Below are 27343 nucleotides of genomic sequence, written 5' to 3' on the forward strand. Positions count from 1 at the left end.
ACAGCATCCTGACTGGTTGCATCACTGCCTTGTATGGCAACTGCTCGGCTTCCGACCGTAAAGCACTACAGAGGGTAGGGCGAACGGCCCAGTTCATCACTGGGGCCAAGCTTCCTGCCGTCCAGGACCTCCATACCAGGTGGTGTCCGAGGAAGGCCCTATAAAATGACCCCAGCTACCCTAGTCATAGAATGTTCTCTCTGCTACTGCACGGCAAGTGGTACCGGAGCGCCAGGTCTAGGTCCAAGAGGCTTCTAAACAGCTTTTACTCCCAAGCAATAAGACTCCTGAACATCGAATCAAATGGCTACCCAGACTATTTGTATTGCCCCCCCCCCCTTACACCACTACTACTCTCTGTTGTCATCTATGCATAGTCACTTTAATAACTCTACCTACATGTCGCCAGCAGCATACCACCTTGCACACAACTGCTGGCTAGCTTCTGAAGCTAAGCAGGGTTGGTCCTGGTCAGTTCCTGAATGGGAGACCAGATGCTGCTGGAAGTGGTGTTGGAGGGCCAGTAGGAGGAGGGTGCCGTCTTTCGGATGGGACGTTAAACGGGTGTCCTGACTCTCTGAGGTCATTAAAGATCCCATGGCACTTATCGTAAGAGTAAGGGTGTTAACCCTGGTGTCCTGGCTAAATTCCCAATCTGGCCCTCAAACCATCACGGTCACCTAATAATCCCCAGTTTACAATTGGCTCATTCATCCCCCTCCTCTCCCCTGTAACTATTCCCCAGGTCGTTGCTGCAAACTTACCTGGTAAAATAAAGGATAAATTAAAAAATAAACATGTACATACTACCTCAACTAACCGGTGCCCCCGCACATTGACTCTGTGTCGGTACCCTCCCTGTATGTAGTCTTGCTATTGTTATTTTATTGCTGCTCTTTAATTACTTGTTACTTTTAACTCTTATTCTTATCCATATTTTTTTGAAACTGCATTGTTGGTTAGGGGCTCGTAAGTAAGCATTTCACTGTAAGCTCTACACCTGTTGTATTCGGCACATGTGACTAATACAATTAGATTTGTCAAGGCCATGGCATTTTCTCCCGACTCAACAAAAATTGCCATTGCCCAAACTGATAAATTATGTTGTCTACCAAATCTGAGAGGAATGGTAAGCATAACTTCATACTTCTCATAGTTGTATTTTGGCTGGGTTTTAATTCACAGTTGACCGACCTGTAGCCTCTCCTTGTATCAATTGTGATGCATCCTTCTTATCCCTCACACAGGGGTGAGAAGGTAATCTGCAACAAATTTGTAAAGACGGTAAATTATCTTATTTTAATCAACAACATTCAAATTAAACACATTTCATCCTGTTTCAGAGTGCTTTGACATGTTTGTTATGGCCGGCAGAACACGCAATCGTTTTTGGTTTAACTGAGGGAAAGGTGTGTAAACATTTACACAATCTTTAAAAAATTTATTGACAGACTTTTTTTTTTATTAACAAAGTTCAATGATTTTTCTTAACATTGTATTGGGTCTTGACATGTTTTGTTTGCTTCCTCTTAGGTTCACCTTGCAAACACAAAAACAAACAAGTCATCTACAGTCTACGGAGAAGATTCCTACGTTGTCTCGTTGACAACAATGTGCTCTTGTTCTTTATTTCAACCTTTTCACTCAAAGTTGTAATCTGGTGGTGATCACAATAATAGTGAACTCCTCTCTGTATACTGTCTCTGGATCACAGTTGAAATCGTATCAGGTAGATGTGCATTGATGCATGTTGTGTATTGATCTGCATGTCTCATCTTTTTGCAGGGTAAATTGTTGACCCACCCTTGCCAAACCATATGCCCTGGGATGGGGAGCCAACAGCGTCATAGTGGCTGGATGTGACAAGAAAATAGTGGCCTATGGCAGGGAAGGTCACATTCAGCAGACTTTTGACTACAGCCGAGGACACGCTGAGAAAGAGTTCACTGTGGCCACCAGCCCCGGTGGACAGTCTGTGGTCATCGGTAGCTATTACCGGTCAGTCTTCATTTTGATACATCATTATTCAGGTAATAAGCATGATAATACAACCTCATACAGTATCTTACATTGCTGGGAAGTTCTTCTGGGTGATAAATGGTTTTGTTCAAAGTCTTCAACTGGGGTCCTCTGAAAGGAGCATGGGACGAAGCATCCCCCAAAGAGATTTCAAACCTGTACACCATCACTGCCTTGGCCTGGAAGAAGGACGGCTCACGCCTCTGTGCAGTTAGTAACCATACACGTACGAACACACCTGTTACGCACACCCCATGCCATAATTGATTTTGCTCTGAAAGTACTGTAGAAAGGAGGCTACACGTTGCCTTTCACAGCTTTTTGTAAATTAAACTTAATGAACGTGTTTTTGTCAATCCCTGTGTTCAGAGTACACTGTGTGGAACAGTTTTTCTGCTGCCTTTGGAGGAGCATCTACAAGAACAAATTTGAGATGACTTATGAGGGACTGAGTCAGGTACATTTTGATATTCACCGCCTTCACCGCTTTTCACATCACCCTCTGTGGACTCAACAGTTCTTAGCCATGTCACAAAATTCCTTGCGGGTGTCACACCAGTCTTCGCTTTGGCTCCCCCTCCTGTCCAACTCAGGCGTTCGGCGTTGCAGGCCTTCTTGCTGCTGGCAAATGCCCTTCACTCATCAACCCCGGTCTCGTCATCATTACACACACCTGGTTCCAATCCCCACGCTATCACTGTGTGTGTGTGTGTGTGTGTGTGTGTGTGTGTGTGTGTGTGTGTGTGTGTGTGTGTGTGTGTGTGTGTGTGTGTGTGTGTGTGTGTGTGTGTGTGTGTGTGTGTGTGTGTGTGTGTGTGTGTGTGTGTGTGTGTGTGTGTGTGTGTGTGTGTGTGTGTATATACTCCCTCTGTCATTTGTCTTGTCAGTCATTGTAAATATTGCTTGTTTTCCTGAGAGGAATCTCTCTTATTTCCTGAACTTTATTTTGCACTTTAGGTCTCGTTCCGCATTTATTTAGATAGAGAGAGAGAGCTTTAATAAACTCAGTAGTTCTAAACCTGCGACTGCCAATTCCTCTCTACGCCTTTGTCAGTTGGTTTGTGACTCAGTCTATCTAACTGAACATTGTCTCTCCAGGTGATTGTAAAGAACCTGTCCACAGGGATTGCAGGTTGTGCTGAAATCCCACTACGGCCATGAGATAGACGAGGTGAAGATCATGAGGAAGGACCGCTACCTGGTGGCCCACACCTCTGATACCCTGCTGCTGGGAGACTTGTCCTCCAACAACCTGAGTGAGGTATGACAGTCTGGCCATTCACTGGCAGATGGATATGGGGTTATTTTATATTGGAATTGATGCTAATCTTTCACTATAGTTATTTATTTACTTGCCTCCACTCGTGTGGTATTGCAGACCTAGAATTTGAAGTGAGCAGTTGGAAGATTTAACTTGTTATGGCTGCAATCCCGATATCGGGATAAGTGTCATCAACAACCGCTGAATAGCATTGTGCTACATTCAATAAATATTACTACAAATATTTATATTCATGAAATCACAAGTGCAGTATAGGAAAACACAGTTTAGCCTTTTGTCAATCCACCTGACGGGTCAGATTTTGAAATTATGCTTTTCAATGAAAGCAATCCAAGCGTTTCTAAGTTTATCGATCGCACGACAAAACATTAAGTACACTTAGCATCAGGAAGCTTGGTCACGAAAATCAGAAAAGCAATCAAATGAATCATTTACCTTTGATCTTCGGATGTTTTCACTCACGAAACTCCCAGTTACACAACAAATGTTCCGTTTGTTCCATAAAGATGATTTTTATATCTAAAATACCTCCGTTTGTTTGTCGCGTTATGTTCAGAAATCCACAGGAAAGAGCAATCAAAACAACGCAGACAAATTCCAAATCGTTTCCATAATGTCCACAGAAACATGTCAAATGTTTTTTATAATCAATCCTTGGGTAATAATCGATAATATATCAACCGCAAATGTCTTTCACAGTAGGAGAGGGGAAAACAATGGCTGTCCAAATTCTGTTGCGCGAGCAAAACTCAAGTGACCATTTGACGCGATGTTATCGTTCTGGTTCATTTTTTCAAAATAAAAGCCTGAAACTGTCGAAGACTGACACCTTGAGGAAGCGATAGGAAAAGGAATCTGGTTCATATCCCTTTAAATCCAGCAAAGGGAGGCTATGGAACATGGAGTTTTCAAAATAGAAGCCACTTCCTGTTTTGATTTTCCTCAGGGTTTAACCTGCCATATCAGTTCTGTTATACTCACACACAATATTTTGACAGTTTTGGAAACTTTAGTGTTTTCTATCCAATACTAATAATAATATGCATATATTAGCAACTGAGACTGAGGAGCTGGCCGTTTACAATGGGCACCTTTTCATCCAAGCTACTCAATACTGCCCCTGCAGCCATAAAAAGCTAAAACACTAAGTACTATAAAATACATTTAATTGCCCTCGCTGACTGGTGTCTATTGTAGGCCACCGTCCCCTCTATGCGAAGTCTCAACATTACAGCTGGAACAATAACCGTGTAACCAATGGTTATGGATGAAGTTCCAAGGACCTGTTTTAAAATGTTATAATAACAAGTTTGAGGGCTGTCAGGATTCAGTTTGTTAATATCTGGTTAATTGTGAGTTTAAGGAGCCTTCCTATGCTGGAGTGCTGATGTTGAAGATGGCAGGGCTCCAGGGGGAATGAGAAATTCTTCTTTGAAAATGAAATGGTACAATTCCCAGTTTTAGCTTTGTCTGCAGTTTTTATGTGCTATTGTGAGGAGTTTTCAGCCACTGCTATCCCAACTTATGAATAAGAAAATACCTGTCATGCACCTGTTAACTGCCTGTCATTGCTTCTTCAACATGGGAATTCTGAATTGTCTCAGAGTAGGGAGTCAGCTGCTGACTGTGATGTGTTGTCAGCTGTGTATGATTTGCAACACTGGGGCACTGATGCTGGTGGAGTACGGCAGCAACAACATCCTGGGATCAGTGAGAACTGAGTTCATGAACCCACATCTCATCTGGTTGGTGTTCACCCATTTTTCTTCTAATGCATATTATATAATAGAAAGCAGTTTATGAATTTTCTAATCACTTACTAGCACAGCCATATACCTTTTTTCCAATCTACTACAGTAATGTTAAAAATGGTCACTAGGTTGTAGTGTTGAGCTTTGGTTGTACATGACAGTAAGGCATACTTAGTTTGAATGAATAAGAAGGATAAGTCTTTTGCATAGAGCTGTCAAGACAGTTTTCAGTGGACAAAGTTAGTCATTACAAATCCATCCTACTGTATTTAGGCTGTCAAGATTGTCAGATTGGAGTTACTTCTGTGCTAATGTTTGGAGGTTCAGGCTGGTATTAACATTCTTCCTGAGCTCCCTGATCTTTCTGCCTCACACTGTCTGCATCTCTAGTGTGTGTCTCAATGAGCGCAAACAGAATGGAGTTGAAGACAGCAACAAGTTAGCCTACCTGATTGACATCAAGACCATTGCCATTGGTAAGTGTGTTTGTGGAAGGTGATGCTATGAATATGTATGATGCAGAGAGTATGCTCCCTGAGACCGAGGACATAAAATCATGACTTCTGTGCTGCAGAAATATATTTTTTCAGGTTAAGCCAAGGTTGACTGGGGTGCTTGTTGACTAACTTTAATTCTCAGGCCAAAAATACATGGACTTTTGTATTTCCAGAAGTGTAAAATAGATTATTTTATCTCTGCTATTACTATCTATTGAAGTGATTTGCAGCCAACTTGCCCGTGTGAAGTAACTGCTAAACTTGCAACCTTCACTATCAGCCCCAGTTCCAGCCCAGCCCGCCACTCCACTCTTATTGTAGATAGTGTCTAACACACAAAGACGCTGACTTGCCCCTTTTTGTGATGAATGATCCCCATTCATGTGGAGGCAGGCAGGTGCTGCTTCGAGCAACCTGGCCCCCACGTTGCTTTAGGTATTGATTAGGTAAACGACCGTTTGATTGTAGCGTGCCAACACCCCTCCCCCTCTTCCCTCTCTTCCCTGGAGCAGCCTGAGACGCCGGGCCCTGTGAGGTCCAGTACAGAGAGATACTGAAACAAACGGGCATATGCCACTTTCTGAGAACGATGCCTTTCAATTAGGTGTTGACCCCACGGCGGTCCGGACATGCGAGGTGGCGAGCGGCTGTGTTAAGTCTGAATCACCGCCCAAGCAGCGCTGAGCTGAGCACCATCTGCCCGGTCCACTTCCTGTGCTAATTAAGTCCAGGGATGTCCTTCTGTCGGCTGCCGAGCTGTTTTTTATTTTTAGGTGGTGAAAATGAGAAGCAACCTCCATGCAATTTATTTCTCCCCCTTGAATGACAGGCGCAGTTATTTATTTTTCCCTCCCTCGCATTGTCGGTTGTGTACTTAACCTGCTCTGAAAGTGTAAATTGGAAAATGCTTTTTTAGCCATGTTTCTCGGAAGCTTAATTACAGAATAAAAGGAGAGGCAATGCCAGGCCTCTGTCAAATGATTTATGAGAGAATCATAGATGTGTTTGTTCGAGTGGATGGATGCTGACTGTGAACATTGCCGTATTCATATTTCATTATGTCTTTGTTCTGTTAGCCCATCAGTCACAACATATCTTTCATTTATCTCTTGTCTCTAGCAGATGGATAGATATATAATGTGGCTTTAAACGTGATACACCACCTCTCCCCTTAGTTCAATCACTCTGGAGTTGAATGTTTTCTCTCTCCCTCAGCCGCCCGTCATTGATTGATACTATGCCCTACAGGCACAGCTCAGGTAATCTTCTCCTTCCCACTCACAGTGGATTTGGCTGGCGGTTACAACCTGGGAACCATCAGCCATGACTCCAAGACTGACTTGTTGGAGCACAGCTAGATGGGGCGCAAGCTGCTTTACAGGTACAAGAAGCTGCGGGTGAGGCCGCAGCTCAAAGTAACGGGCTGCCTAGAGCTATGCCTGTTTGATGTGCTCTCTCTTGGGCAAAGGATGACAACCATTTTAATTGGGAATCCCTTTGGGAGCTTCTGACTGAGAAGTGACAAATTCTACTCATACATGGTGTAAAAAAAACTATTAAGAACACCTTCCTAATATTGAGTTTCCCTCAGAACAGCCCAAGTCGTTGGTGTATGGACTCTACAAGGTGTCGAAAGCGTTTCACAGAGATGCTTGCCCATGTTGACTCCAATGCTTCCCACAGTCGTGTCAAGTTGGCTGGATGTCCTTTGGATAGTGAACTATGATACACATGGGAAACTGTTGAACGTGAAAAACCCAGCACCATTGCAGTTCTTGACGCAAACGTATGCACCTGGCACCAACTACCGTACCCTGTTCAAAGGCAAATATTTTGTCTTGCCCATTCACTCTCTGAATGGCACACAAACACAATCCATGTCTCAAGGCTTAAAAATCCTTCTTTGACCTGTCTCCCCTTCATCTACGCTGATAGAAGTGGATTTAACAAGTGACATCAATACTGGATCATAGACTGACCAGGTGAATCCAGGAGAAAGCTGTCTTGGAAAGGTGTTCACAATGTTTTGTACACTCAAGGGATGTTTTGCTATGGTTTAGAATTTGTTGTAAAGGACCCAGTAGACCTTGATTTCTAGTTTTGAAAGGTGCATTACTGCTGATTTGAGTTTCTTTGATTCCTTGCATCACTGTCCTCTCCCCCTCCCTCAGCTCCACCTGTATGACGCTGAGAGCAGCATTAAAACCCCAGTGTTGAGTTTCTGCTCCTACTTGCAGTGGGTTCCTGGCAGTGACGTAGTGGTGGGCAAGAACAGAGGTGACCTGTGTGTGTGTTACAACATCGACAGCCCAGAGAAAGCCACCATGTCCCCCCTCAGGGTGAGAGAGGGAGGTCCTGGCCAACTCATGTGCTACTGTTCCCTCACAGTAGGCCAGCTGGCAAGGCCTAGCGTCACCTCATGGGCTGGGCTGACTCCACTACTTTCTATTTATAGACCAGACTGTGAAGTTTAGTACCCACTTCAACCCAATGTGACCGACTGTGAGCTGGTCTTCTTTTTACCCCCCCCAGCCATTCAGAAACATTCATTCCTTTAACAACAAAAAAATGTTTACCCCTTTTTCTCCCTAGTTTTGTGGTATCCAATTGGTAGTTAGTCTTGTCTCATCCAGTTCGGACTCGGCGAAGGTTGAGACCCGTGTGTCCTCCGAAACACAACCCAACCAAGCCACACCGCTTCTTGACACAATGCCCACTTAACCCGGAAGCCAGCCGTGTCTGCGAAAACATTATACACCTGACAACCGTGTCAGCGTGCACTGTGCCCTGTCCGCCACAGGAGTCGCTAGTGCATGATGTGACAAGGACATCCCTGCCTGCCAAACCCTTCCCTAACTCAGACGACGCTGGGCCAATTGTGCGCTGCCCCATGGGTCTCCTGGACTCGAGCCAGGATCTCTAGTGGCACAGCTAGCATTGCGTTGCAGTGCCTTAGACCACTGCACCACTCAGGAGGCCTATTCCTAATGCCTGTGTTCTCATTGTCCTCCACAGAGTGGCGCGGAGGTCTAAGGCACTGTATCTCAGTGCTAGAGGCGTCACTACAGAACCTGGTTAGATTTCCAGGCTATCGCAACCGTCCGTGATTGGGAGTCCCATAGGGCAACGCACAGTTGGCCCAGCGTCGTCCTGTTTCGGGTTTATCCGGGGTAGGCCTAAATAAGAATTTGTTCTTGACTGACTTGCCTAGTTAAATAAAGGTTAAATATTTGATTAGGCCTCGGAATGCAGAGCTATAAGGGCTGAGAATAGGGCTAATTTAGCATCTCGGATCACTACTGGCTGTAAGCGAACGAGTGTTGCGCGTTTTGAGAAATACTGGCTGCTGTATCCAAGGCTCAGCCAATCGTTCACATAGCAACAGAACGCAGCCAGCGTAGTACGCAACTGAAGGAAGTAGATACAACCAATTTACTAGTTACTGCATCAGCGCGCCTCTGGAAATGCAGCTTGTCAGTTAAACCAGCGCGTCCCCTGAACGACAACGAAGAGGTAACGTGAGAAGCCTGACCACCGGGACGGGGGTGAGAAGGTGATGAAGCGTACTCATGCATGAGCTGTAGCCGAAAAACTACTGGCATTTGGAAAGTTTGAGGTGAGGGAGAAAGTGTGATTAAACAAGTATTCCCATAGTTAAGTATCTTGCAAGCTGGATCGAATTCACCGTAGCCAGAGAAATGTTGAGCAATGTTAGCCAATTTATCTGATCAAATAATTGAGTTTATGGTGTAAAAATTAGCTTGCTAATAAAGTCAGACAGATAACGTTACAACATCAGATGAGCTAACATTAGTGACCTAACCAATTCGCTATAGTATTGGAATGAAACAGCAGGTCTGGAACCCTCGACCTTCTAGCCCGAGGTCCAGCGCGCTCTCGACTGTGCCCCAAAAGCATGTTCAAGCGGCAGAGTCGTCGATATCCGCGTTTATAAACCCAGGGTCGTTACATTATTAACTGGTATACGACTCCTTGCCTTTCCTCATATTATAACACATTAGTTGCTTACTGGACCCTGGCAATCTGTGTGAATTTTAACTAGTTAACGAACTAACCACTATCTGTTAACACATGTTTTCCCTCTACAGTAGTGGTTAATTTTCAGAATGAAATTAGGTGAAAATGCTTGTTAAACAAGTGGATTCAGGGATCAGATGGAGCTGGGCCTGTTTTAATCTGGGTGCCACTTGGTGAATGGAACACCACACACTTTCCATTTTTCTCACTTTTTCTGGCACATTATAGAACAGATGTCCACAGGCAGAAAGTGTTCAATGTAATAATGTGCAGTGTAGCCCAAATATATTGTTTTTGTTGTGTTGAACTTGACAGTAAGACATGTGAGTGAGGGGGTAGTTATACTTTTTTTATACTCTGTGTAAGTTATTTTTGCACACATGTAGCCATGTGCACTTGATCAATGTCCATACTGGCCACTATAATAGAGCAAAAATACAATGCCTCTGATTATATTTCTACTTTAAGATGTTTTTTCCCAGAGTGCAGTATTTATGTGTGGTCACACGCATTCTATTATTAAGGCTGTCATGGTTAACTGCAATATTAGTGTATTGTTTATTTTCTCAAGACTTGAGTGCCATTTGCAGTAAAGTCTTGGCAACAAATAACATTGGATTGCTCTCTTTTCATTTTTATGCTGTGTGTTCGGTTCACGTGAACCTCTTTTACGCACAGAGACTGATCATGTAGATACATTCTTTGTTTAAAACCTGCATTTCCTCCTAGCAGGGATTTATTTTTTGCACGTTTCAGTGAAGAAGAAAGTCACCTTTTTGGCCCCTTACAAGTTTGCATCCCTGAAGAAGGCAGTGGGTTTTTTGCAGTGCATGAAAATGGCAGCTAGTGTCAAGAGATTATTACTATACTTGTTTCTGAATTGGTTTTGATTAGATCCCACATTGTGCAACATCCATGTGAGGGTGGAATTTGTGGGTTTAATATGCAACTATTTCAGTGTGCATTCCACCCATTTGGAAATAAATACCATGTCCCCTATTTGAAGTGTATGAAGTCTATTTCAACAACCAGCATATTTTTTTCATTTTTTTTTTTTCATTTTTTTGGGGGGTTGGTCGAACTGTCACCGTATAGCTTCAAAAAATAATGTGATTCTGTTGAATTTGTTTTTACTTGTATTCTTTGTGGCTCTCTCCTGCTGTGTGTTATCACTGGGGATCGTCCTGCTGTGTGACTCACGTGTGTGTGTCTTCCTCAGAGCCACAGCGTTCCTGGAGACTCTGGAGATGTCCTCAGTGGAAGACTCTGAGCAAACTGTCCCTGGAGGCCCGCCAGCTCCACATCGCAGAGAGGTCAGCACAGTTGGGGGCCCCACACACACGCACACTCTCCATACATGCCATTGTGTGTCCCCCAAGGGTACTCAGCAACACTAGGCTTATCTTCTAATGCAGTCTTTTCTATACCTCTCCCCCGTTTTAAGTTGTGAAAAGTGACTTGTCTCCTGTGAAGATGTTTAGCTTAGAGCAGCCCCTCCCCTCAGTGGTTTTCTGAGCTGTGTGTGTGACTGGGGGCAGAAATAGTAAAAAGCCAAGCAGCTCATCCAGAGCTGAGTTGACTCTGTAATACTCATGTAGAGAAGTCTCTCTCTTAATAGGACATTTTGCTTAAGCAAGCACCACTAGAGCAAGTTTTTGTAATTTTCCCCTTTTTTTATAGGCATTTTCCTTCTATTTTTGGGGGGTGAACGTTAGATTTCACCGTAGCATGGCATCAATAATGCGGCGAGATTTCGTTATGTATGTAGTTTGATTTGCATAATTGCAGGAAAAAGTTTTGTCCGGAGAGGAGAATGTAAATGGAGTGTGGTTTGCTAATAAGATGGCGAGCGCAGCTTTTTAGCGTGATGCAACTTCTCTGAAAGAGCTGGTAATACAGCCGGCCCAGGTTAAAGCCATTGAAACGTTCTTGTGTTTAGCCATGCTCCAGCGCCAGGGTTAAGGCTGTTGTTTTAGAGGTTTAAACGTTTATCTGTAAACATTTGATTTAGCTGAACCCTCATTGTCCCTTAAGCCATTTTTGTGTTTCTTTTAGGTGCTTTGCTGCCTTGGGGGATGTCTCAAGTTCGCTTTCTGAACGAGACTAACAATATCGTTGACCAATATGTACGTATTGTGGTGTGTGTTGGTCTCTCCCCTTAGTAGTGTTGGAGGCTCTAGTTTGGGTCCACTTGAATGCTCTGTTGGAGGAAACCCAATCCAGGTGTTCCATCTGGGGGCTACAAGGCTGAGCCCTGGGTGTCAGTTGGGGCCCCTGTGTGGGTCTCTCTGGCCCCTGGAGTGTGGGCAGCAGCCACACTAGCACCCCCCCTCCCAGCCTGGCACCCCTGTCTGCTCAGCTGCTCCCTGGCTGGCCAGGCCTTTCATTCAATCCATTACGTCACTCAACTCCGCTGAGTTACTAAACCCCAGTAATGCTTATCACACACACACACCTGTTAGCCATTTTTGCAGTGGTCTGCTTGCTAATGCATAAGTCTGCACCAGTCTGCTAGAAAGGACATTCCATTTAGTTGATATTTAGTTGATATTACCTGTATGTGACACTAGTCTAATCTCCAGGGTGGTGATGGTACAGAGTTCTACCAAGTCAAAGCACGCCTTGCCATGCTGGATAAGAACTACAAGCTGGCAGAGTTGTACTATATGGAGCCGGTAAGAGAACATGAATCTGGAGAGTTTGGTCTGAGACTTTCAGAGACTCCCAGCATCATGTATAGTTAAGTGTGGTGTGCTCTGTACAATGCCATTGAGGAGGTGCTGGAGATGTATCAGGAGCTTCACATGTGGGACGACTGCATCGCTGAAGTCAAGGTAAACCAGTACTAAGAGACTGTGGAGTAGCCAGTCCTCAGGACATAGTCTCTGTCTTCCCAGAGCTGAACAACCTGCGTCACAGCTACTACCAGTGGCTGATGGAGACCAACCAGTATGAGAAGGTTGGCGAGGTCAAAGAGGGGGAGGAGGACTTCATGGGCGTCGTCAACCTCTACCTCAAGGTGGGCCTACCAGTCAAGGCCGCCCAATTTGGCCGTGAGGAGCTGGTCTCCAACAGTGACATCCTCAGTAGAATCGCTGCTGCCCTCATCAAGGGAGAGTTCTATGAGAGGGTGGGTGTCATGACCACTGCAAAGTCACACAGCAAACTCAATGGCTGCCGTTAACATTACACTAGGCCTCTTCAAGACAACATGGCAACAGAGGAGAAGTTCATGAGATGAGATTAGTGGTTGTTTAGATCCCTTCTCCGGTGTTCCTGATGGAGAAGTTCTGAGGGACTCGGCTTGATTGTCTAGCAATGTGATTTGTGTGTGATGGATAAGTGGGCTTGTCTTTTGTGAGGCAGCAGAAGTTGGTGCAGAGAGAGACAGATGTGCAGTGTTCTAGCTCTGTGTACACCCTGAGTCTCAGTGCTGATTAAGATCTTACTCTGGGCCATGGGTGACTCCTCAGAACAGATGTCAGGGAAGGTGTCTCTGTGGGTCTTAATAAAGGATGTGCTGGGAGGGATGTTAGTCAGCCCTCTGTTTTCTGTTTCTCTCCTCAATCTTTCTCTCTCGCTCTGTCCACTTTTCTGAGTTTCTCTCTGTTTCTGTGTCTCTCTCTCTCTGCTCTTGAACCATCTGGTTATGGACCAGAGGTCCTGAGATGCTCTAAGTGATTAAATGAGAGGGAGGAAGTTGAACTGAAACTAATGAACTTTTCTCTCCCCTATCATCAGGGAGGAGATCTGTTTGAGAAGATCAGGAACCACCAGAGGGTTCTGGACTGCTACCACAAGGACCACACCTTCCGGAAAGGTTGGCCTGACACAGCAGGTGGAGGTTAACATATTCATTAACATCACCTATTGGGTAGTGTTATGTATTAGCTCTTTAGTAAATGGACCAATCTTGATGGTGGGTTTTATACTGGTTTAGAGAGTTAATTGCAAACTATATTGATGTGAATGTAACTGGGACGTCTTTCCCTGAGGGTAGTTGTGGAGCTGGCTTCGTGTTTCCTTCCCAACTGACGTGGTAAAGCTGGAGGAGGACTGGGTAGACTACCTGGTCCAGCAGAAACAAATGGACGCTGCAATCAACCATTACATCGAGGCTGGGTGAGTCAGCTCTGCTGTCTTCCCATAAGTTAATCCAACCAGGGAGGGAGTGATATAGAGAGAAGGAAAGAGATGAAAGGAGTGGGAAACAGGAGGAGCTGGCGTGAGGGGTTTGTTTATAAAGTGAAGTGAATGATTAATTTCCTCTAATCAAATGGAGGTATTGTTCATTAGGCAGTGCCAGGACTTCAGTCCCCAGGGTAGGCTGCTGTAGATAGAACACTGGATGCTAATTGGATGGCTGGCCCTCTGTTAATACTGTGGTGGTCTGACTGACTGGCAAAATGGGCCTCAGTAAAGCTCCATCTCCTACTAATCACATACTGCTGGGATTCAACGCATAGGAATCAAATAAAGAAATTACCAGTAAAAGTGGATCTGTGGAGTACTTTGACAGGATCCTGACATAGGGTAGAGCCACCTAGTCTTAATTGCTCCTTGGCTGGGCGTAGCCTATTAGTTTCTCCATGGGGATGAATAAGGTTGCTTTGTATTGTATTTGATTAGTTCAATGTCCTTCATTGGTGCAAACGCTTCATCGACCCCATTGCTCTCCCCCCTCCTCTCCTACCCCTTTGTTATCTCTCTATCATAGTTGTTCCTCGAAGACCATTGAGGCAGCTGTAGGCGCTCGCCAGTGGAAGGCGGTCCATATCCTGGAGTTACAGGAAGACCGGTCAGGAGGGAAGTACTACCTGAAGATAGCCCAGTACTACGCCTCCAGCCAGGAGTGTGAGATTAGAGGGCAGAGTGATGGAGAGAGCGGGAGGGGAGGAGATGACCGCAGCCTCATTCCAACTGTTCTGATGAGTCAGGGGCCTAGCAACCTGGCAGCTGGCGATGTCTGCTTTTTTCCAGACCAGGCTCCATGCTGCCTCTGTGCTACGTGAGCAGCGTGTTTGCTGAATTTAATTAAAGTATCGATGCAGTGCTTTGAGAGCTGGAATCCACAGAAATTCACCCATCTCTCTCTCTGTGGGAACCCAGGTTGCAGAGCCCCTGTTTGTGAAGAGAGACCACATCAAAGATGCCATTGACATGTTCACGGTGGGTGGGAGCAGGCTCATAAGGTATGTGTCCTCCTCAATGACCCATCTCGTCATCTGGCTCGCCCAGTTTCAAATGCCAGGGGGTTGATTGAAATGGGAAACACTGCTGTGCTTTCTATGTTTAGTTGTAGCAGGCCTGTGTGTTCTTTTAAAGTGGGATTCAGAGTGAATTATGGTGGGAATTAAAGTGAGTTAGTGATCTGGCTAGACACACAAATTGTCACCCACTTTGTAAACAACAGGTGTGGATTAACAGTGAAATGCTTACTTACAGGCCCTTCCCAGTAACGCAGAGATACAAAAAATATAAAAGCTTATATCAATTAATCAAAATTATTTATAAAGCCCTATTTACATCAGTCAATGTCACAAAGTGCTATACAGAAACCCAGCCTAAAACCCCAAACAGCAAGCAATGCAGATGTAGAAGCACGGTGGCTAGGAAAAACTCCCTAGAAACGCAGCAACCTAGGAATAAACCTAGAGAGGAACCAGGCTCTGAGGGTTGGCCAGTCTTCTTCTGGCTGTGCCGGGTGGAGATTATAACAGTACATGGCCAAGATGTTCAAAAGTTCATAAATGACCAGCAGGGTCAAATAATAATCACAGTGGTTGTAGATGGTGCAACAGGTCAGCACCTCAGGAGTAAATGTCAGTTAGCTTTCCATAGCGGAGTTAGACAGCAGGTGGGGTAGGAGAGAGTTAGAAAACAGCAGGTCCGGAACAAGGTACCACATCCGGTGAACAGGTCAAGGTTCCATAGCCACAGGCAGAACAGTTGAAACTGGAACAGCAGCACGACCAGGTGGACTGGGGACAGCAAGGAGTCATTAGGCCAGGTAGTCCTGAGGCATGGTCCCTGTGTTCCGTTCTTCCGAGAGCGAGAATAAGAGGGAGCATACTTGAATTCACACAAGAAGCAGGATAAGACTGGAGAAATACTCCAGCGATATAAATATAATAACACAATGCATACATCTAATGGGCTATGTACACGGGGAACCAGTACTCGCACACACTCATTGTGTCCTAGCTGGCAGCGAAATGTATGACCCGGAGGACGTGTCGGCTCTGTACGTCAGCCGAGCCCAGGACCTGGGGAGAGAGGGGAAATACAAGGAGACAGACAGGTAACCTCTCTCATGACCCTGTAGAACAACACATTTCACTGCACCTATCCTGTGTATGTGACAATGAAAAATATTTTAAGTAATTTCCACTCCCTCTCTTTTTCCTCTCTCCCTCCCTATCATTCATTACCCTCTGTTTTACACCCGTATCGACCACAACCCTGCTGCCAAATTCATCAAAGGCAAAGTTTTCCAACATTGGGTTATAGTGCCCTGCTTATATTTCACTCACATCCAGAAAATTGTCAGTTGCAGTTCAGGTCAAGGTTCGACTACAACAGATTGACAAACAAAAGTGTTAATTTGCCGTGCACTGATAGCAAATTGGACTTTAATAAGGTCTATGCTGTGTTGTGTCGACCTCCAGTTTATCTGCCTCAAAAGGAGCCTGTGTCTTTCCATATTAGACAGAGTAATGTCCCTCACACTGCAAGCCTGCCACAAAGTCAATATGTCACCATGTGCCCCCAACTCTGTGTCATCTCAATACTTGCCTCGCTTATTGATCTCGCCTGTGAGAAATGTGCAACAACATTCATCATTTTCATGATTTTCATTCATCATTTTTTTGAGGTGAAATTCTATTTTCTTCTGATACCTAATTTGCAGTTTATGTATTCAGAGATTGAGTAATTCTTAATCTCCATGCACAGCAATGCAATTGTGTGTGTGCCTAGAATATCGGCAGGCTGTTTGCGACAGTGGAGAAGCCGGACCTGGCCATCGCTATGTATAAGAAGAATAAAATGTTGACGACGTGATTCGCCTGGTGGCCAAACATCTCCCAGACCTACTGGCTGACACTCACCTGGCCAAGGTCAGCGATAGGGGGCGCTGCCCAAAGAGAAAATATAAACATCTTATGGGTATTCTGAAAAATTCTTATGAGAAAGGCTCAAGGTGATTTAGATTAATCAGGTTAAGCCTGAGTTCCCTATCCCAAGAGTTGGGGACAGAGTCCAGGTTTTCAGAAGCAGAGTACCACTATATGGAGGGCCAGGAGTGGAAGGCTGCAGTCAACATGTAGTGTCAACGACATGTGGGAGGAGGCCTACAAGGTACGTGTCCACACCACTAACAAAGTTGACCTGAGAGTCCATGATTACGGTGAGTGTTTGTCAACAGCAGGATGGTGTGACTGTAACATCCCTGGCTTGGCCTGTATCAAAGACAGTGGTCTGTGCTAACAGACAGAGCAGCAGTAGCACAGGGTGGATGTGTTACGCTGCAAGAGCTCTCCTCACACTCTAACACATCCTCACCTGGCTGCAACTGTGTTACTTCTGCTCCCTCCTTTCTGGCCCACCATTGGTCCAATATAGAGGCACATAAATGCACATCCTCTTCATTTAACACTTAATTGTACAGTAATTTATTAAGAGCTCCAGTATCCAATTCTCTGTATGTAGCTGTTTCACTCTCTCTTGCTCTTCTCTGTGCTGTGAAGTGATTTGATGGTGGGAGCTTCTGGCATATTAATCAGTTCCTGCTCCTCTTCCGTGCGTGGTAGGGGGTGAGCAGCCAGTGCCCATAAGCAGGTGGCCTACCTGTGGGCCAAGAGTCTGGGAGGGGAGGCTGCCGTCAAACTGCTCAACAAGTTTGGTCTGCTGGAGACCTCCATCGGCTTTGCAGCAGACGACTGGTGAGTAGACCAATGCACTGGACTACACTTTACTGTACTGCCTGGAACCTCAAGCTCTTCAATATCGTTGACAAAGTGATGAAGAATCTCCCTGCAGTTAAATTCTGATCACTGGGAGGTACTTGACGAAGTATCTGATGTTTCTGTTCTGTGATTGACACAATACCAAGCCTGCTTTATATTGCCCAACAAGTTAGAATTTCAAAACATTTATTTCATCGTCTGAAGCATTCAACAGGACACAAGCTGTTAAGACCTTCCCCATTCATTCCTATGCGAGGAGTCTGTTGGTGCTGTACAGTAGAATGTGGTCATGATTCTTCTCTTGTCCCCTCTCAGCTCCTTTGACTTTGCCTGTGAACTGGCTCGTCTATCTACCAAGAACACGATCCCTGAGAGCCACCTGAAAAACGCCTTAATGTTGGAGGATCAGGTATAATACCACAGTTTATACAAACACACTCACAACTCCTCCTCATCCTAACAATCACACACTCAAGGTTACTCTGCAGCTTGCATCATCTCCGAGATTAATACAAAAAATTCTCCTTTGACGGCCCAAATTTGTGTCTGAGCGCTGTTTCCGCAGGCATTAAATGTCACGCATGCATTAGTAATCCCTCCAACGCCGAGCACTGAGCTGTGATAATGTTTCATTTTTCAAGGGCAAGTTCACCGAAGCCGAGACAGAGTTCATCAAAGCGGGGAAGCCAGAAAGAGGCGGTGCTGATGTAAGTATATCAGGAGGAGTTCTTCGCCAGCTAGCAAGAGGTGCTGGCATGTGTCCCCCACAGAAGTCTGAGCTTCAAGCCTTCCTTAGTAGACTTCAAACGGAGCGCCGGTGCCAGCACAGCCCTTTCAGAACTTCCACTTCTCTGTACATTGGTTATAATAAGTGTGTGAGATGTGGTGCAGGCAGGTTTGGTTGGAGGGGAGCTCAGCTCTCACTAACATGTAGCTGAGGCACGTTCAGCCCCGTTCACTTGTATCGAGGCGGAGTTGACTTTTGATAACTGGTCGTGTGGTTTGCTTTGTTTGTCCTTCCGCGCGTGGGGTGCTGAAATTCATACTTTTGATAAAAACTTTGTGAATACAATCACCGACGTCTTCCGCGTTGCTCGTACTACGTAAACTGAGATTCAATTGGGCCTGTGCAAATCAAGATCCTTGGGACGTCCCTATCCTAAACCCTAACCATAATCCTTACCTAGTGAGGTAAGCGTATTCAGAGAACGGAGTTGCGCATTCTTCAGCTAGTAGAGGAACTGGAGCCCTGAGCCTATTTGATCTCTGCTGTAGAGAGTGTAGGGTGAGACCTACATTATTAGTGCTACTGGAAGATAACATCATGAGTCATGTTGTCTAGTTGATATCAGCTGGAGTGCATTAATCTGTTAATATCAAGTATTTTAGAGAGTGTTTGCTGTCTTCAATTTGATCAATGAAACAGTTGAACTTGACGCTATAACAAAATGAAGAGGGAGGTTAAGTCCTAGCCGGGTGTGTCCCTTACAGGTACGTCCATAACCAGGACTGGGTTAGAGCCCAGAGGGTGGCGGGGGCCAACGACCCAGGCACTGTGTCAGATGAGCTGGTAGGCCAGGCAAATTTCGGTTTTGAACAGAAGGACTTTCACAAGGCTGAGGCCAGAGCTGGCCATTTAAGTAACACAAAGTAAGGGACTGTCTTTGTTTGAACTGGTTAGAACTGACACTCCAGACTCTTAATTGACAGTCGAGTTGACGGGGTTGGTTTGAAAGAGGACGTTGGAGATGTGAATGAATCAAACCATTTGACTCAGATTGTCCTCAGTGGGGTTTAAATCAGGAATTATGTCTGTCATTTTTTTTAAAAAGGGTAAAATTTATGCAAGAAGCCACAGTGATTTATATATATTATATAGTGATCCTTCATTCTTAATCAGAGGGATCATATTCTAGTCAATTCATTATTCCCTGTGTTCTAGAAGTCTGGGGGTAGCTTTACAGAGAACACTACAGGTTCAACAGAATGTAATGCTCCGTAATGTTTTCATTCCATTATTCACACTTCGTTTGGCTGGATATGCTTCAGAGTTGGATGCCCCCTGGTACTGAGTGCTGCTGTTGTTGGTGTTTTTTTGTCTTAGGACGCGGAGATGTGGAGTGATGCCGTGCGGATCTGTAAAGGGTACCTTCCCAACAAGCTGAGCGTCCTTCAAGAGGAGTACGAGAAGGAGGCTGCCAAGAAGGGCTCCCGGTGAGCAAGACTCACTCCAACAACATCTGTTTTTACCGTCCTTTTTCCTGGTTATTATCCCATTTTTAATATGTTTGTTTGTGGCTTTGGAGAGGCAGAGAAAACGTTTCTCAACGTTGCACATTAACAGAGAAGGAGAAACTCATGTACACACACAGTTTGTGTCGTGGTCTGTTATTAATCTAGATGTGCTTTGGGATGATTCGTTATTAAACATTGGCAGATTTTTATCCTGAATTAAATCCATAATGAGCAGCTCATTAAAGTGCAGACACGCAGGGCCTCCGTTAGTCTCCAACCATCAGCTCCCTGCTTTTAATGACTTGTGGGAAAAGATCAAAGCCTCCGTCATAAAGAAAGGGGGGGTAAGGAAGAGACATTTATTTTGCAGTCTTTAGTTCAGTTCCTAATTGAGAGTAATTCAGCCCTCTGATACTGTCAATCATGCTCAATTGAGAGCCAGAACACTCTAACACATGTTGCCATTCACTTTGTCTCTTGTCTCTGTCTTATAACATCACAAGGGTTGAGTTTGTAACGCATGGGAGAAGAGGGAGAGAGATGGGATTTTAATGAGAGAAGTGTGCGTTGTGTATTCTTGTATTTGCCTTCGAAGCCTGAATCCTTAATCGCAGACAGACATGTACTGTATTCTGTCTGTTCTTAGAATGGGCTTCCAAGTCTTATGTTCTAGTTCTGTTATTCCTTTCACTTCCATCTGGTCCGTTAATCACCAATGCGTCTTAGTTATATCTAATTCATAATGCCAAGGAGGACATGTAAATGTCTTACTGACGTGTGTTCTGTCTGTGTACGGAGGGGCGGAGCAGTCTGGGGAATGGGAGCAGTCTGGGGAGTACGCCCGGTTAAGGTTAACGACCCCCCCCTCGTGGAGAAGTGCTGGATGAAGGTACACAATGGAGCCCCAGGACTGACAATGAATGTCACTATAACACAACCCACACATGCTGTCCTTACAAAACCGACTGGTGTAGAGTCACTTGTGTTTTTGGTTATGAGACAAGCCTCTATCTGTGGCCCTGGATGGACAGTCGTGCCATTTCATATTTCCTGTGTATTTCTGTGCCACTGTCTGTGGCCGTGAGTGTAGCGACTCAATGTTTCCTGTGTGTGTGACTTCCCCCAGGCTGCTAAGTTGGCCATCAAGTTCCTGACCCAGGAGAGGGCTGTGGATGTGATCCACGCTGTGGGCCCTCGCCTCACCCAGCTCAGGAAGTACAGTGCTGTGAGTCACCGCACACTTCCTGCTGTGGCTCCCTCAATACTAACGGCCTCTTGATATTGATAATTCAGTGCTATTTTGTACAGGCATGGTTTCAGGCTACTGTATGTCAACTGATATGTGGAAATTCTATTGAAGTAATTACAGCAATTTCATGCTTTTTAGAAAGTTTATTAATATTGATTTGACATGGGGTGTGGAAGACAGTTGTCCAGTCAATGATTGCCTCGACGGGACCATTATGTGCCTATTCATAGCTAGTCTTGAACAAATACAGTATGAATGTTCATCTTTCAGTCCTTCAAAATGTGTGAGGTCAAATAATCTCTTTTAGAAAAATTATGTGAAAAAGATTTAGGGGACGTAACTACATTCTGCAACAGGTTTCATCAATCTAAAGGTGTGGAGGCCGCTCTGCCAACGGAAAGCGAGTGTGTTGATAGAAAAAGACAAGGCATCCCATGTTTTATGCCTTATTCTCTGGCGTCCTTCAAACATTATTTTTTGATGCCAAATGTTTTATTTTCCTCAGGCGGCTGAGCTGTACCTCAGCCTGGACCTAATTAAGGAAGCCATAGATGCATTCACCGAGGGAGAAGAATGGAACAAAGCCAAGAGAGTGGCCAAGGAGCTGGATCCAAGGTGAGCCTGTCTACAACGCTGCCTGGTCGCCCCTGACAACAAGCCTATCCGGTTAGAATACCACCTCTGTCATTAGGCTACAGCTAGGGGAAATCAGTGTGTCAGTCAGAGGCCTCACAGACATCAGTCAGCTGCTGCTGCTCCTAAAAACCAGAGAGACGGAGGGAGACTGAGTGAATGTGATTGGATTCCTTTCATCTATTCTGCATGTTGCATTAGTCATTTAGGATCTCATCCAGAGTGAACGACAGTAGCTAACTAGTTGTTTATTTTGTCAGTCGATTTTATTAGACATTGTTTGTCAAATGTACATGTTTTGACTTAGCTTTTTCTCAGCATCCCTGTTTGTTTCAGAGCCTTTATAAAGTGTATATAATCAACGGCTGTCTGTAGGGAGAACAGAACTAACTCCTTCAGACAATGAGAGCTGCTGATGCTCCATAGGCTCCCACTTATTACTGTCGTCCTTTTAGTACAGTACTGTGATTTGTGCTGTGATTTATCTATCTGGGGAGTATTACATGGTTCCATCGCTTTCTTATACTCCAGCTCCTGAACACAGTCATTATAGTACACAATAGAGGACAATGAAGGCCATTTAACTTTTCTTCTGCATTGTGTGTCTGTCTTATCCATCCATGTAGGTTTGAAGATTATGTGGACCAGCGATAGAAATAACATTTTGAGAAACTAAGGCAAAGAGGATTCGGTGAGTAGCTCCAATTTAACGCAACTACGTATTGCAAATAATAAGCCTATTTTTAAGTAATACTTACTCAGCAAGTACCAAATAACTTGTAATATTATGTGTATCCAATGATATAAAAATATATATATATATTTTCAGTAGAAAATCAGGAAGGGAAGTATCATTGTGTGGTGGTGTGCTGTAAGATATCTTTCATGTCAGTGTGCCCACCTCTAATTCCTCAACTCTCTCTGCCTCCTCCTCACCTCTTTCTCTGCTCTCCTACTATTGGGAGGAGACCATTGAAATGGTGGCCTAGGTTCCATCCACTCAGAAATAAGAGCGAAATAACAAAATGGATCCATATTCCCAGTCCTTGCTCTCTTTGTTATGCCACATTAGACTGGCTCAGTGGCTCTGACTTCTCTAGTTGAATGATGATGGAAAAAGTCCTGCCTGTGAAACGTGAATGGCAGATTTCGAAGGACGTGTCACTCTGTGTGTATTGTCTGCATAATGCACCAAAGACTTCATAATGTGGGTGTTTGTAACCGTCAGGCTAGTTTTAAAAGCATGTTTCAAAGTTTCTGGATGCTAGCTATTACGAGGCTTCCATTGCCTTGTAAAACCTGCTGAAAGGCTTCCATAGTTTAAAAAAATAATAATAATAATCTGTAAGTGTATACCATATTAGTAATTTGTGATATTCTCTAATCCTAGCTGGTAGGAGTGGATGTCATGGCAGCTCTGGACATGTATGCTGAGAGAGGCCAATGGGCGAAGTGCATAGAGATCGCCTCAACAGGTAGTGATTCTACCATCAACACTCCTGCTTTAGTTTCATTGTTTTTCATCCTTATTTTTGTGTTTTCAGTTTTATTCCATTACTGTTTTTCATTTTAATATTTGTAGAATTACAAGATTCTTGATAAGTGTGTGTGAACTTGTACGCCGCCCACCTGATCAAGGAGGGAGATGCGGAGAAGGTGCCCCAGCCAACCCCCAGAACTACAAGATGATGTTCCTGGACCTGCTGAGCCTGTTAGGTAGAGACGGCGCTGAGTCCTTCCGCATGTGGGCCGACCTGAGAGACATAATGCTGCTGCTGATGAGTACAGGTCCAGAGGGAGACGGGAGACGATCGTGACCGGTCACAACGTACTGTATAGCAACCACATGTATAGGCCCAATGCATAGTCTCTGTGTGTAGTTGCTATGTAGTGACAGTTTTAAAGTAGTGAGCTTATTTTTTTAATAGTCTCGTCGTCTCTGTTGTTTGCCGTGTGAGAAGCTGACCAACTCTTTGAGCAGATGCTGCTGATCTCTCACTAATGTGCCACGCGCTGCCAAGGGGTTGACCAACTCTTATATACACTGAAATGAACAATCGTTAGGAACACCTGCTCTTTCCCTGACATAGACCGAACAGGTGAATCCAGACCTATCATCTCTTACTGATGTCTCTGGTGACATAAGTGGTTTATGTGAGAAGTACAGGCCTGGAACGTTTTACTCACTTACCCTGACAGGTAGGCAGTTGTTTTTATGCAACTTTTTTTGGGACATAAAATTCATCAATAGGATAATAACTAGTTAAAAGATGACATTTGGGATCTGGCTAATGATTAGGCCAATAGGGTAAATGCAGATAGGCAACCCCATGCTTCAGCCTATTTATTAGCTTTTTTCTGCATCAGTTGCATACCTGATAATATGGACCATGCATAGGCTATAAACATGGCCCAATATGTTAACATAATTTAACACATTTTTACCAATGTGTTAATGGGCTCATTTCTGGAAGTGTAATTTATATTTTAGATAGTGGCAGCATACTTTTATTTTCATTCATTTTTGAGTAGAATGTCCTTCTGCATTGTGTGTCTGTCTATTCATGTAGGTTTGAAGATTGTGGACCAGCGATACAAACAACACTTGAGAAACCAAGGCAAAGCGGTTTTGATGAGTAGCAACAGTTTTGAGTGTCAAGAACTGTAATGCTGCTGGGTTTTTCACGCTCAACAGTTTCCTGTGTGTATCAAGAATGTTCCTCCAGCTAACTTGACAACTCGGAAGCATGTTTTTTGTATAGTGTTGGCTGTGGTACACACTCACTTCCGATCTCTCTCCTCTCCACCCATCTCCCTATCTTTCTGTAGGTCAGTGTGGCTGCCAAGCTGTCTATCTCCCTGCTGCGCCACACAGAGTTTATCCCAGCTGACAAGGCCTTCTACAAGGCGGGCATGGCTGCCAGGGTATGAGAACTGCTCGTATGAGCTTCGGCCAATCACGGGAGGCGGGGGGGTTGTTGTTGCTGGAGCCCCCTGGGAACTACTCTGATCAGAGTCTGTGCTCCTGGTAGGGCCGCTGGAGGTGTTATGAATAATGTTGTGCTCAAGCAGCAGTATGAAGTAGCTCATCGCATCGTCCATGTTCAGAATTACATTTTTGGGGGAAATGAACAAAAATGAAATAATTTAGGAGAATGGCAATCTCTCCCAACTCGCTGAACAATTGATTCTCTCTACAGGCTGTGGGCTAGGAGAACATGTCCTTTATCTTCCTCAACCACTTCCTGGATCGGTCTAATGTGAGTCCCCACTCAGCTTTACCTTGGGGTTTCACCTCAACTTGACCGAAATCTGCAGACTTTTTCAGTCAGCATAAAAACTTCACACGTAGCTTATATGAGTGATGACAATCTATATTTCATCATATAAACAGTGAGTAACTGTAAACATTTTCTGTATCCATTGTTTTAATTTGAATGTTTGAAGATGAGATAATGAGTGAATGTTGTCTTGATACCTGTTGTGGTATTTCCAGGGGATAGATGAAGGGAATCTGGACCACTCTGATTTCCAGGACACGGACATCTCCGAGGTTCCTGTCCCTGCTAAGCTACACATCACTGTAAGGCACAAGTCGATATTGTTTGCTTTGCTGTGTCATTATGTCTTATGACAGGTCTGAAATGTTGCTGTGTTATAACTGTCCTGTGACAGTGTCAGCTTGATAGCTCTATATCATGACGTTGTTGGCTTAGCTCCAGCATATTACTATTTAAGAGGTGCGTAATGTTGCTGTTGTGTGACTTTCCTGTTATGGTCTTATGATGACACTAGGCTGTGATCTTGTTGATGTTGTCATATCCCAGGATGCCCAGCGTGAGGAGATCCGTGACTGGGTGTTGACGGTGTCCATAGACCAGCGGGTGGAGCAGGTGCTGCCCAACAACGAGAGGGACACCTACGATGCCTCTCTACTGGCAGCCAACACCGGCATCCACTACCTGCCTTGCGTTATCACAGGTGGGTGGGAGAAACCCCCTACAGAGCACCTTACCCTCTCCCATCTCTATGGAATTAGCCCAGTGTCTAGGACTGTACCATCTACTCCAGGGGTGTGAAAAGTCTTGGGTGTGTCTGTGTGAGGGGGCTTATTGTTGGAGAGTCTTTGACCTTAGTTAAATATTTTATAATTGCCATGTTGTTCTTGTAATTGGCATAGATTCACAAAAGTACATATGAACCCCATTTTGTTCTTCAACCTAAACTAGTTGATGGCATACATGTGTATACTGTACTGGTAAGCAAAGCAGAGGTGCTGACTCCTGCTTTCTCAGAGGCCTGCACCAGTCATAACATTACTGACAAGACACGGGTGCATATAACCTGGTATATAGTACGTAAAGATGCAGTGCTATCCAGAGATGCAGGGACTGACTGGCCTCCCACAACACCCAGAGGACTGTTTTGTGTTCAGGGAGGCAGTTAGCAGACCCACGTATGATGGCAGACCTGTTAATTGGTTGACTAAACATATGACTGTAATGAAAGCTCTCGCGCTCTCTCTCTCTCTCTCTCGCTCTCTCGCGGAATAAGATTGAGTTCAAAGAACCTGGCAAGGCAGCTAACAAGGATGACTGGAATACATTCGTAATGGCCACAAGGGTAAGAAGGGGGTTTGTTATGTTCGACCTGGAGACTACATCACTGTGCTTATGACTTCCTCTGCTGATTTAGCTGCTAGTCCATCAGCCCTCACCCACATGAAACACTGGGTTTGAGTTAGAATTTAACCACACTTTTGATCACAGGCACTCATGCAGGTTTAGAATGTATAACATGTAAGGTTGCGTCTTAGAGAAGGGCCCATTTTCCTTTGTGTTTCATCCTTCCTGATTGGGATTACAGTGTGATTTAAGTAAATGGACTAATGTCCACAGAGATTTAAAGACTGGCTTATTACACGTGTGTGTCAAATATATAAATATATGTCTATATCTCACAGCCTGGAGTGCCAGGATTTGCTGAAGTTTGTGAGTCTGTGGCGTGGTGGATTCCCCACCTCCGGCTTCTTCTTCCACTGACAGGACCAAGATGCTGAAAACTCAATCTTCGTCCAGTGTACCGCATACCCATAACTACAGTAATTTACCATACCGTACTCTGCTTAGAGCCTCTGCCTACTTCTGAGTTATTTCATCCATCCTCCATCTCTGGTTTGGTGTTAGTGTTGAACAGTTCACATCATTCCATAACAATAGACTGTTGAGAAGACCTGCTGTGTTACTGCGCCATACATTTCTGCAGCGCTGACATCAGCACAGTCCTTACTGGCATCCCATTGGCCACTTAGTCCCTGATGTCAGGATTCTGTGTCACCATGGGGATGTCTGTAAAGTTCAGCAGAACATTCCTTTTCTCCTCTGTGTCTGTCCTGTTTTACCTTTTGAATGTGTGTTCATTCCCATTTTCACCTATGTTCCTGGTACTGCTGAAGGACTGGAGTAGGCTACAACCAAAGTGGGTTTTTATTTAGTTGAGGGACTTGAAAGATGCCTTTACACTTCAGGTGCTGTATCTTCATAGTCAAAGTGCTGTTATCTGTAATGCGTGTGCTGTGTCCTAAAAGCAAAGTTCCTGTGTGATAGGAGAATTTGATTTGAATGTATTTCATATGAAGGAAATATGGTTAAATAAAAAATATTCTGCATCAA

At 44.6% G+C, this 27343-nt stretch overlaps 1 pseudogene; it reads left to right on the top strand.

The window, feature by feature from the left end:
* Positions 1–1880: 1880 nt before the first annotated feature.
* LOC123990351 lies at positions 1881–27343 on the top strand (annotated as a pseudogene).

The sequence above is a fragment of the Oncorhynchus gorbuscha genome, linkage group LG12, assembly GCF_021184085.1.
Source record: "Oncorhynchus gorbuscha isolate QuinsamMale2020 ecotype Even-year linkage group LG12, OgorEven_v1.0, whole genome shotgun sequence".
Lineage (NCBI taxonomy): Eukaryota > Metazoa > Chordata > Actinopteri > Salmoniformes > Salmonidae > Oncorhynchus > Oncorhynchus gorbuscha.